This window comes from Psittacula echo (genome assembly GCF_963264785.1).
Source record: "Psittacula echo genome assembly, chromosome: 15".
Classification (NCBI taxonomy): domain Eukaryota; kingdom Metazoa; phylum Chordata; class Aves; order Psittaciformes; family Psittacidae; genus Psittacula; species Psittacula echo.
In genome coordinates, this window is record NC_137751.1 from 9,648,379 (window position 1) to 9,660,542 (window position 12,164).

Below are 12,164 nucleotides of genomic sequence, written 5' to 3' on the forward strand. Positions count from 1 at the left end.
TTGCTTTGAAAGCATGGCCTGATTTCCTCTCCATCAAATGGAGTTTTCCAAACTCCTACTATTCCACTGGCTTTGAAAATAAGGTCACCTCCCTGAATAAGCAGTGTTTGATTTCAGCAGGCTATGCAGCCTGATCAATACAACTGTCCCTCCTCTCCACCTCTCCTGTTCTGGTCTCATTTACTCTAAACTGCATCTGAACTGCACTTCATCATCTGGAAGACCTGTACGTATTACAGAAGACCACTGCTTCCATGTGTCTGCTGCTCCAGAGAAAGCTTAGGCCAGCTTAGATTGTTAGTAAGATTGTGAACTGGTTACCTGGCCTTTTCATTATTCATTTAAAGAATGGTATTCGGCTCCCTTAAAGGTCTTATTATCCCACAGGTGTAGAAAAGTGAGCTGAGGATGAAAAGAACTCACTGCACTGTCACGGAGTGGCTTCCACCCTCTTCCAGAGGCTTTCAGATCCCAGCTCTCAGTGCTCAGGGTGAGGCAGGACCAGCCAGGTCTGCACTGAGACCAGATCTCGTCAGCAAACAACACAAGATGGGATGGGACAACAGGTATCTGGAGGAAGACTCCCAATTCTGGCATCTACAAGCCAAAAGGGAGATTCCTGATCTGTAACCACAGTGTATTATTCACAGCCCTACAGCAAGGTGCTTCCCCATGCAGAACCCACACAGAAAGCCCACACCCCACTTGCCTTCCACTTATGCTATACTGTAGGGGTTGAACATGCTCTGTGTGAGATGCACAGTGAATTCAGAGAAAGATTAAGGTAGCAGCTGCCCTGGATTTCAGGACTGAAGCACTCCAGTGCTTCATTCTGCTGATGAAGTCTTTCCTCTTGCCCTCCAACCTGGCTCTGACTGATCCATGGAGACAGGCTCAGACACACACAAATGTCAAATCACTAAGCTTGATTACACTTTACAAATGCCACACTGGAAGAAGGGGAAGCCTCTCCCTCTTCACGAGCTATTGCCTTGAACTGGATATAAGAGTCAGACTGAAAAGCACCACTAGATCAGAATCATTCAGTAACACCTAATAACTGGGTTAACTGGAAGTTGAGAATCTGAAAGCTTTCATGTTAAGTTTGTGGCTACAAAACACACCCAGCTGAGTGATCAGAACACAGCATCAGTTCAAAATGCACTCAATGGGATTCTCATCCATCATTTTCTGCCCCTTTATTTATTTATTTTCCCCAAACTGGTGGATATCGATTACCCAGTCAACAGTCTGCATGGATCAATACCTGCTTTGTGCAGAATACTGTGCAAAGCTAAATAAATTAGTTTATTTTGTAATGGGGAAGAAACAGGGTGTCAATCAGACTTTCCTGTCAAGGCAGTGTTGTGCTCCATGCTAAAGTACAAAGATATGAGACAGCAGAAATAGACCAGGTTGGTGGGAAAAGGGGCTTGAGTTTTCTAGGAAAGGAAGCAGGAAGGGAAGAGGAATGGAAGCATTGCAGTGGAGATACTGCCCATCCTGAAAGACCTGCCACATCTTTCCTTTCCCCGTAGCACAGCAAACAGAGCCCTTCGCTTTGCAGTGATGAGCAATCTGTGGTTTCAGCTGGAGCACTGAAGACAGTGATGCTTTTCCAGCCATACACACAGCAGTTAATTAGACACCACCTACATACTGCTGCAGGGCAATCAAAACCCAGCAGAACTTGAGGTTGAAATGTTCACATCTACCTAACTGCCAATAAAAATCAACAAGAAATGGAAGCTGACATCCCACAGATACTTTAAATTTTAACCTTAACACTCAAACCACAAGTTATCAGCATTCGGTAGCATTAAGAGAAGATCTAAATGTCACTGACAAGTCCTAGCCCCAGTTGCATGAGGTTATTTATAAGCACATGTGAAAAGACAGACCCTCCTCTGAAGATTTTGACCATCTACACTAACAAACGTGGTGGTGTCCTGATAATCTCCATGATAACAAACCAAGGGTTCATATAGGGAAACAATACTTTATAACTGACTAAGCAAGTCTCATAAGAAAAGAGATCTTTCCCCAAAGTTTAGTACACAGACCAGAATGTTTTCCTGAAGAATTCACTTGCTCCTACCAGCCTCCTCCATAACCAAGTTGTTTATTGAATTTCTCTCTTGGTATCACATAGCCTGGGAGCAACTAGCTCCAGGAGACACAAGCTTTGTCCTTTAATGAGCGCTTTCAGAGGAAAGCCTTGCCAGTATCAGTGTTTGCAGTTAGAGCCGCAAAAGTCACTGGACTGCCCATCTCTTTTCCTTGGAATTGGCAAAGGTACCATGGGGAAAGATCTACAAAAACAGTAGCAGGAATTTGATGCCATGAATTGAAAACCTTCACCTGGGCACAGGTATTCACAGGAAATTATGCTTCTGCTGAGAAATTCCTTTGGACCCCAAAAATACAGCTACTTTCTTCTTTAAATTGCATCTCCTGTCCAGGCTTGGCTTTATTTAGCATCCATGCCATTTCTATTCCTCTTAAACTGCATGGTGCTCTTAAACTATGTGGTACAGGCTGTACAAGGGCTCTGTACTGCTCTGTAATTAAACTGCATACCGAGAACATGTTGACATTGTTAAGGTTAATGACCTAATGATGAGCACCAGGAAACAGGTTTGCAATAAAATGCTCTGTACTGATTGCTTCCATGATGAATGCGAACAATATGTTGGACTGGGAACAATATGTTAAACAATATGTTGTGGTTTATCAATGTCACGGTGCGGCGCTGCCGCAGTGGCTGCTGTCTGGTGATCCTCAGGAGGGTCACTTTGAGATGAACACAAGGAATGATTGGTTCTCACAGCCTACGAATGGGTAACACCAACCATATGGAAGGAAAGAAGATTCTGATCCTGCCCAGGTCAGGATCATCAGGAACCACAGGCCAGATCTGGCACAGAAACACAGATTTGTTACACTTGCCACTAGAAATGAACCACCTAAGTTAAAATAATACAAGGACTAGAGTTTAACGTAAGACAGATTTGGTCCCCCTGAGTACCAGGCACAGTGAAGCAGACATCAATACAGAGGAATGGCTCAGTTGTATTGTGAACAGATATAAAAAATTTAAGAGCTGCAAACCAGACCTTCTGAAGAAGGATTTTCCTTCCGCATGGAAAAGTTTAATTTCTTGGAAGGGCAGGGGGTGGAGGGAGTGGGAGAGGTGAAGGGAAAAAAATACCTTTCATCCTAAAAAGTCTTGCTTGGAAAAGTAACTGCAGGGCCTTGGTGTAGGTGATGCAGAACCTCAAAGGGCTGCTATGTACATCTCCAGGGCACAGCCACAGAAGAGCCTGGGGATGAGTCAGCCGCTGCCACCCAGGTTGTGCAATCTCCTGCCCAATACCAACAAAACCCCGCGGGAGCAGCACCCATCACAGCATCTCCCCAAAGTCAAGTTAATTAGATCCACATTAGCATCAAGTGGCACAGAAAGGGCAGCAGCAGCATGACTGCAGCACCTCTGCTGATGTCAGGTTTCAGCAAAGCCAGAGATCAGAGGGAAGCATTATGCTAATGGTTAACACCTTCCTGAAAGCCCTGAGCCAGGCAAAGAATCAAACCTTCTGCAGAGCCTGGGCAGAAAGAAACACTGAGCACGAGCAGCAGCGTTCAGCTTCACAAAAAGATGCCACTTTACATCCTTACATGCAAGCTTACCTTTCAAATGAAGAAGAAATAAAGATAAGCATAGAGCTAACACCCTACTAGCCAAAAGTTACCCTCCAAATTTACAACCTCAAGGTGCACAACCGCTATCTAGAAAGGGCACAGGCAGCTCTCGGCACACTCAACCACAGAGCTCCTCTGCAGAAACCCACTTTGCTTCCTCCCAGCCCCAGTCAACACAAACCTGAGCCTCCTCTGGGCTCCTCCCCTTCACCCAGCTGAAGCAGAATTACAACACGGGTGATTTCCCTGCATGAAAGGGACAGTCTAGCCTAGCTACACTTCTGAGAGCTCTTTAAACACTGAGAGCTTGGTGCCAGCCTCCAACGTTTGCCTTTTAGCAGATGTCAGCAGTGAAAACAGAAGGAAGTATCTGCATCTGTAAGTAATCCTTCGGCAAGAGCTGTCAATGAACTAGTTTGCTCAGGCACAGATAATCTCACCAGAGAAGTGGAGCAAGACTGGAGCGCAGTGTCAAAGGCTGATTTATGGGCTCAGAGAATATGGCCAAGGTTTTAGACACCTCAGTAATGGACTAGGAGCGGGGAGGGCTTCTCCAGGGGGGAATTCAGAGCACATCTGAGGAATGTGTCCTTAAATCCCCATTGACTAGAAATAGACACTGACTCCTTAATTGAATTAAATATGGAATATCTGGCAGTGTGAATACCTCCCCCTCCCCACACATGCTCTTGTGTCAAGGGCTTGTGTGAATTTATTTGCAGCCCTTGTCTTCCTAACAAAGGAGAAATATTTCGAGCGCTGGACTGGGAGTCAAGAGCCCGTGTTCCTGCCCCTAGGTCTGAGCTAAGGAAAATCATTTAGCTCAGTGATCCAGGAAAATGAATGCCCTACATTTCGGCAGTAAAGCTGGATAACAGTTTCAAATGCTCAGCTAATAGGTCATGGGCTCCTTGGTCACTTAGGAGCTTTGAATACGTTATTCTGCATCTACCGGAGCGAGATGGATTTTATGCACTGCTTTTTTCAATGCATTGAGGCCCTCTTATGAAAAGTTCTCCATTAACACCTTTTATTTAGGGTCTTTTTGGGAAGCTTTTCCTGAAACTTTGGCTTCTGTGTCAGATACAGAGGGGCTGATGTAGCTCTTTAAAAGATAGGGGCTCGCTAACATTAAGCACGTTGGTTTTATCACCTTAGTATCAGAGTGGTAAATTTTTTATGTCTGACTCACAAAGTAAAGGAACGAATGCATTCAGTGTAAAAAGAACATACTCTCTGTCAATAGCAATCAACTTTTAGAGCAAATAATTTAATTACAAATGAAAGAAAATAACACAAGCCAAGGAAAGCTGGTACTTTCCCAGATGCAAAAACATGTCAGCTTGTTTCTAACTCATTTTGACTGGTGATATATCCTATATGATCTCCAAAAGTCATTCAAGTATTTATAATGATGTTAGCTGAAACAAAGGCTAAGAAAGACTTTGGCTTTAAGAATGAATTTCAGAACCATATGCAGGGATTTAGCTGTGTGACTCCCATTAAAAATCAGTAGGCTCCTGGAGGCTAAAATCCTTGAGAACTGACCTCTGCCAACTTGAAGCTCTCTGTGCCATCACATTAAAAGTTGCAGTGCTTAAAGGTTAATGCTAAAACCCTCTGATGAGAGCAAATAAGCTTAAAAAAAATAACCAGGCCAGAAATCACCTTGCTTCTATTGCTCTGGAAATACTAAGCCAGCTAATCAAAGCTCAGATTCTGCATAATTCTTGACCCAAACTGCATCCAGTTTGATCTCCTCTCTATCCTGCAGCCCACAGGCTTTATCCTTTGGAGGACTTTTAATTTCCAGCAATCTTGGCAATTCTGAGGGTTCAAACCAATGTGGGAGACACCTTGTCTTGGAAACCTGGCAAAGGGAGCACGTGGGGGCTGCTGGTACCTCTGACCTGCTGCAAACCTTCCCACCTCCCTACAGCCTCTCTCAGAAAAGGCAAGATGATGGAAAGTAACTGCCAGGCACCCCATGCCCATACCTAACCTCAGAGAGGAGAGCATGCTGGAAAACATGGCAACGTGCTGGAGCTTCCATGGCTTCAAAGAGACTGAGGCATTTTTTTAAAGCATGTTAAATGAGCATAAACTGAAGAGCTGACCAGCTCCATCCATCATGACTGCAAATATGAATTCCCCTGCCTATGGCTGGAATGAAAGGTTCAGACAGATGAGCTTTAAAAACTAGGAAGGTTTTAGAAATCATCATCCCATTTGTTAATTACTGTTCTCAGATGCAGTCCCTGCCCCAGGGCAGGTCCATCTCCCAGCATGGCTGAGCCCAACTGGCTTTAGTTTGCTTTGAAGTGGGTGAAGGGCTGGGACAGGGGGGATGCAAGTCTTCTTCCATGACAGCAGTCTGCCCACAGGCTCTCTGTCAGCTCCCAAAATACTGCAGTTTGCTGCTCCATAGATCAGATTAAGCTGGCACTGATTTAGGAAAGGGAACATCAAAGGTGTCGTGCAAACAGCCCTGCTCATGAAGGAGCAAAAACCAAAGAACATACTTGAGGTTGCCTACCACTGGCACCTCAATGACAGACATCCCACCTGGGTTACCTGCTCTCCCCAGTCCACGGGTGACTCATCCCATCAGTCGTGTATTTTGGGAGGGGATGAATCACACTCTGAGCCTGCCAAGCCTCCTCACGGGAGCCTGGATGCCTGATTTTGAGAGGAGTGGAATTTCACAGGCTAGAGCTGAACTCTGGTTACCATAGTTATTATTGCATCTCCAACAGAAAAATGCAATTGTTGGGTCTGTTGTGGGGCCCTTCCCTGAGCAATATGAATACAAAGAAACCCACCAAAACCAGCAAACCTCTGAGTTTCCACTTGACATGTGTCAGGTGGGATTGGGCCCTGTGCAGGAGCCCTCCAGTTCAGACTGGGATCCTTCCATACAAGTCACTAGTTACCCTTTTGATGTGTGCTTATCCACTGCTCGGCACTTGGGAAGAAAAGGGAATCACTGAGGTATTTGCCTTGCTAATGAAGATGCTGTGTATTCACTTTTGATCTGCTGAGAAATGCAAAGTGAAAAATTAAAGCTAATTTTCACCACTAATATTGTCACTGAACATGACCACACTGTCTCCTGGCTTTCATCTATATGCATGCTCCTGCGAGGGGGAGCAGGCTGGATGGCCCCCATGGACGTCTCAAGTTATGAGCTCCCCAATGCAGCACTGCCCTGTGCTGGATATAGAGGAGCTTGAAGATAAATCCCATCTCTCTTTAATGCAATGTCTACCTCCTTCCCTCCCAAATTTCACAGTAATGTCACCTAGAGCAGCAGAAATTGCTGTCATTCCCTGGAACAAAAGAGATCAAAACCCTGTGCCACTGAAGTGCCTGGCTAAAATCATGAAAAGCAGGCTTTGACCCTCCACACCTTGGGGTCTGGTATAAAACAAGTTAACAGGAAAGCTTCTATGGGAGCACAAACAGACTGTACAAAAGGATTCTTGATCTGCACAAACAAAAGAGAAAACATGGATAAAAGGGGCTAAAGCCACAGAGGAACTCCATGTTTAACAGCGCTGCCTCTTCTTCTGTGTCACTGAAACGGCACTGGAAGGCAAACACGAAATTCACACTGTCACCGGGTGCTGAAAACAGGTTTGTTCAGGTCTGGGCTCTGCTGTTTGCCACCTCTTTTGTACACACCTTCCACTCAGCCCTGTCCCCTAGGAGACACAAAGCAGCCCCATGCAGCCCCAAACCTGCCCGGAATCCCGCCGTGCACGCAGCATCGCTTCGCTCATGTCAAACTCCTTTTTATTGACTAGCTCCATAATGTGTGAAGGTCACTGCCTCACTTCACACGTCTCAGCAGTGCTGTATTTCCACATTTAGCCACTTCAGTTTGTCAATATTAACATCTGTTACTATTTAACACCTGCCACTGCTCTCACTCGCGCAGGTCCCGGCACAGCGATCCCGCCTGGCATGCTGCTTGTTCCACATGGAGAGGGCAGGAGGGATGAGCTGTGTGCTCCAATTCCCTCCTCACCAGGAGTGCCCAAAGGCTAGGTCCCTCACATTGCTTAAAGGGGAAGGAAAATCCGAGCACCGTGTCCCCGTCACAGGGACAGACAAGGATCAGTGATGGGAGCTGTTTGCTCTAATGGAGTTACAAGTCACGGCTCTAGCCATGTTCTTCTGCTCTTGTGAGATCCCACTTGCAGTACTGCATGCAGTTCTGGTGTCCCCAACATAAGGACATGGAGCTGTTGGAGCAAGTCCAGAGGAGGCCACGAAGATGATCAGAGGCTGGAGCAGCCCCTGTATGAAGACAGGGTGAGAAAGTTGGGGCTGTTCAGCCTGGAGAAGAGAAGGCTGCGTGGAGACCTCAGAGCAGCTTCCAGTATCTGAAGGGGGCCTACAAGGATGCTGGGGAGGGACTCTTCATCAGGGGCTGTAGTGGTAGGACAAGGGGTGATGGTTTCAAACTGAAACGGGGGAACTTCAGGGTAGATATAAGGAAGCTCTTCCCTGTGAGGGTGCTGAGGCACTGGCACAGGGTGCCCAGAGAAGCTGTGGCTGCCCCATCCCTGGCAGTGTTCAAGGCCAGGTTGGACACAGGGGCTTGGAGCAAGCTGCTCCAGTGGAAGGGGTCCCTGCCTGTGGCAGGGGGTTGGAGCTGGATGAGCTTTAAGGTCCCTTCAACCCAAACCACTCTAGGATCCCTGCCATTTACCCACCACATCAACTTGTTTTCACTGCAGTGGTGAGGAAAAAAAACCCCAACAAATCCAACCCACAACTCCAAGCTGTGAACTTCCTGTCAAGATTTCCCGTAGCCAGAGTCTGGCCTCCCCGGGGTCCTTGTTAATAGGAAAAAACAACAGTGTGTGAATCTTAGCAGCTCCAAATATCTCTATGGCTCACGACTCATTTCTCATGCACCTAACTCTTTAACAGGTACATAACGTGTCCATGGCAGCTGAGTCATAACCAGAGATGGGCTGATGCTGTAAAATCCTTCACAGCACGAGAACCTTCCCAGAATTAACAAAAGGGTTTTACACAGACTTTTCCAGTCCTATTGCCCAGTATTAGCTTGCCAAGCTCCCTCACCCAAGGAGATAGATGCTACAGTGCATCATGGAACTGTGCTGGGACTTTGCTGAAGCGCCACATCCTATGGCATGCACTCCAACCCATCAATCATCATCAGAGAACATATCAGGCTTTGGGAGTCAGGTCAATGCTGGCCACTGAACTTGGTAGTCAAATAATAACTTGAAGCATTATTTTGACATTGGTTACACAGCGCAGCAAAGCACAAGGCTTCTTGTATTAGCACAAGACAACTGGGAATGTCAGATAAAGAACTGACTCCAAAGCAAACCCAGATGTTACAATTTCCCTCTGATTGGCTTTCATTTCCACATGCCTTTGCATTTGCTGCTTGTGCCTGTGAGCAGAAATACCCACAGATAAGCCCATTCCTGGAGAAGTGCCTTGCAGAGAAATAAATACCCCAATCCATGGGAAGGCCTAACCAAACTGAAATGTGTGTAAATGGCTCTTTACGGCTCATCTACCACTGTACATCCCGCAGCCATGATGGTGGCATCTCCAGTAGCCAGTGCAAACCCCCATAAATCAGAGCAAACACCACTGTATATCACAGCTGCCCACTGAATGCCTGTGACCACCAGGACAAATTCAATCTTTCTGCTGCTGGGTTTCTCCTGCAGAACACGGCTCTTCATTTTTCCATTCCCTTGAACTACACGAGACTTCGTTTTCTCATGAGTAATGCGTCTCATGGAAGCAATGTCCAACTGGGACATCATTACAAAGCCTCAAAACATTGTTTTTGTGGAAAAATCCCAGCAGAATAAAATCTGTATACTCCTATTTAATTAATACTGTGGGCAATTGCTTGCAGACTCCTCAAGCCATGGCAATCAGCCAAGCTCAGTGTCTTGAAAAGAGGGTTCAAGTATCAGAGCTTTCCACCTCCTGAACTCCCTCACTCCTCTGACAAGACAAATATCATTACTGCTGATTTGCTTTACTTGTTCAGGTAAAAATGCAACAGTTCCTTATCATTTCAAATAGCTGTCTTGGAATTCCACTGTTTGCTTAACATATTTATTTGTTTAAAACAAGTTTTATGTCTATTCAGCTGTGCCTTCCTCGTGGGAATTTTACAAACTACTAATTCTCTGCAGACAATATCCACTATAAATAGGAATAAGTGGTCACCATATGAAGCAATTACAGTGTTTCTGGTCCTTCTCAGATCCAAAAGAGGATGAGAAAGAGGCAGAAAAAGGAAAAAATGGATGGGAAAGGAGAAGGGAGAGAAGGGAAAGGAGAGTAATATATTCCCCCCCCTTCAGTTACAGGAAGGTGGCAAATCTCCATCTAGGTACAGAGATGGAAGCAGTAGCACAGACAGCTACAGCTAGTAGGGGTAATGTGGACAAACTGAATTTGGTAACTTGGGAAGCTGATCTTGAAGGAGTCAGGAATTTAAACAATCCAAAATACTTTCTATTTCTGCCGGTGTCTCTTTTTAAATTGGGGCCTTTCACATACAATATTCCTTCTGCCTTCTGCAGGAGCCCCAGGATTCTTTCAGGAGTTTATCACGCACTTTATTTTATTCTTCACTAAGGGACTGGAGGATACTGGGGAATATCAGCTATAGCATAATCCAGGCAAATATTAAGTAGTGCACTTGATAGTCCTGTGTTGTCATCAGGCAAGTTCATATGCTTAGGTCCCATGGCCTCAGAGGAGCAAGTGATGTCTTTGTTCAGAAACACAAATCTAACTGGTTGAAGTGTAAAATATTGGAGCAAGAAGCACTATACTGTAATGAGAAACAGGCTAGAAATCTCAAAAGACCAGACAAGATATTCCAAGAGCATCATATGATGCTGCAAGTAATGGCTAGAACCCTGAGAAACTGAAGACGTAACAGGAAGGTTTCCACCACATAACTGAATAATCTAAAGACAAAAGAATTCAAAGCTCTTGGTACAGTGAAGTTCAGCTCTGGAGGGGAGAAAACAACAGGAAGAAAGAAAAATGCCATTTTGATAGTTCTTGTGCAGATTATCACAGGACTGGGAACAGATGAAATAAAATCTGACTTCCAGCATCTTCCTTTGCTTCTTTCCCCACACCTTGCTACAACCTTCTGTCCTTGCTGGTAAATGCAAAAGAAGTGTTTGGCAGATATTCTCTAGCAATATGAAAACATTCACTAGTACACAAGTGTGGCAACATCCAGATTTACCTGTGTAAGAATCTTCTAGGGCTTAACCCTTCCCCCATACAGATTTCCTCTGACTGGCCTGGTACCAGTTCGTACATACTCAGTGGTTCTTGACTATCAAATAGCCTCAAAAGAACAAGCAGCAGATTTCTGACAGATCTCTCTTATCCACCAGGAAACAAGTAGTAATATGTGGGAAATGAAGTCGGATAAGCTTTCAGGCCTGCAAATTGCTTCATTTGGATTTTATCTCAGAAGCAAACTCAATCCCATAGCAGCATCAGCCGGTTTCAGACCACTGGATATGTGTCTTGTAAAAGATTTCAAAGCTTTCACCTCTTGTCTGGAACAGCTTTCTTTTGACATCACTCACAAAACAGAGAGAGCACCTAATACAAATGTTGTGAAAACCAATCATTAAAAGAAGACAAATCTTCAGAAAGAGATATTACAGTTGATGTTGAACTTGTCCCGACAGCAACCCAGCATCTTCCAGTTGTCTTCAGAAAACCAGAGATGAAAAAGGGAGAGACTCTGGCAGACTGTGGGCTGATGGCATCGACTTCCAGCCAGTGTTACCAGGCTGTGAGGACTGACAAGGCCTTCCCAGTGCTGAGGAGCCACTTCTGAAACCATGATACACTCTGATCTTTAAAGTGCCTCAGAAAGAAATGCTCTCCATGAGGCAGAAACAAATTTGGATCATGGGTACCAATGTATTTCATAACACTGTGGTCTGAATAAGCCACTTCCAATGCCAGTGGAAGGATAATGAGGGAAAAACTACCCGGACATTTACTCTCACTGTAGCTCTGACACCTTAGTGGGAGGTAAAAGCAGATACTGTTTTCCTGGGAGGGATGTACATTCATTACTGTGGGCAATGGCCTCTCCAGATCTACTGACTTGGCTTAGAGGCCATATTTACAAGACAGTGTTCCTTGAGTCCTCATTTCAGATAATAGCCCTCTATTTACCTCTGAAATATTCCCAGCAGACTTTGGTTTTCAATGCAGTACTAATAGTTCATGTTACTCCCAGAACATTGCAGAGGCACAGTGCTCACTGCAGACTTTAAAGAGAGTTGCAAAAACCCAGCAGAGCCCTACATAATACTGCTGGCACCAACATTTGCTTCTCGCCTGTCTCCAGTAGAATTACAAATAGGAAGATGACTAAGAACATCTCTCTGTGCCTGGCACAG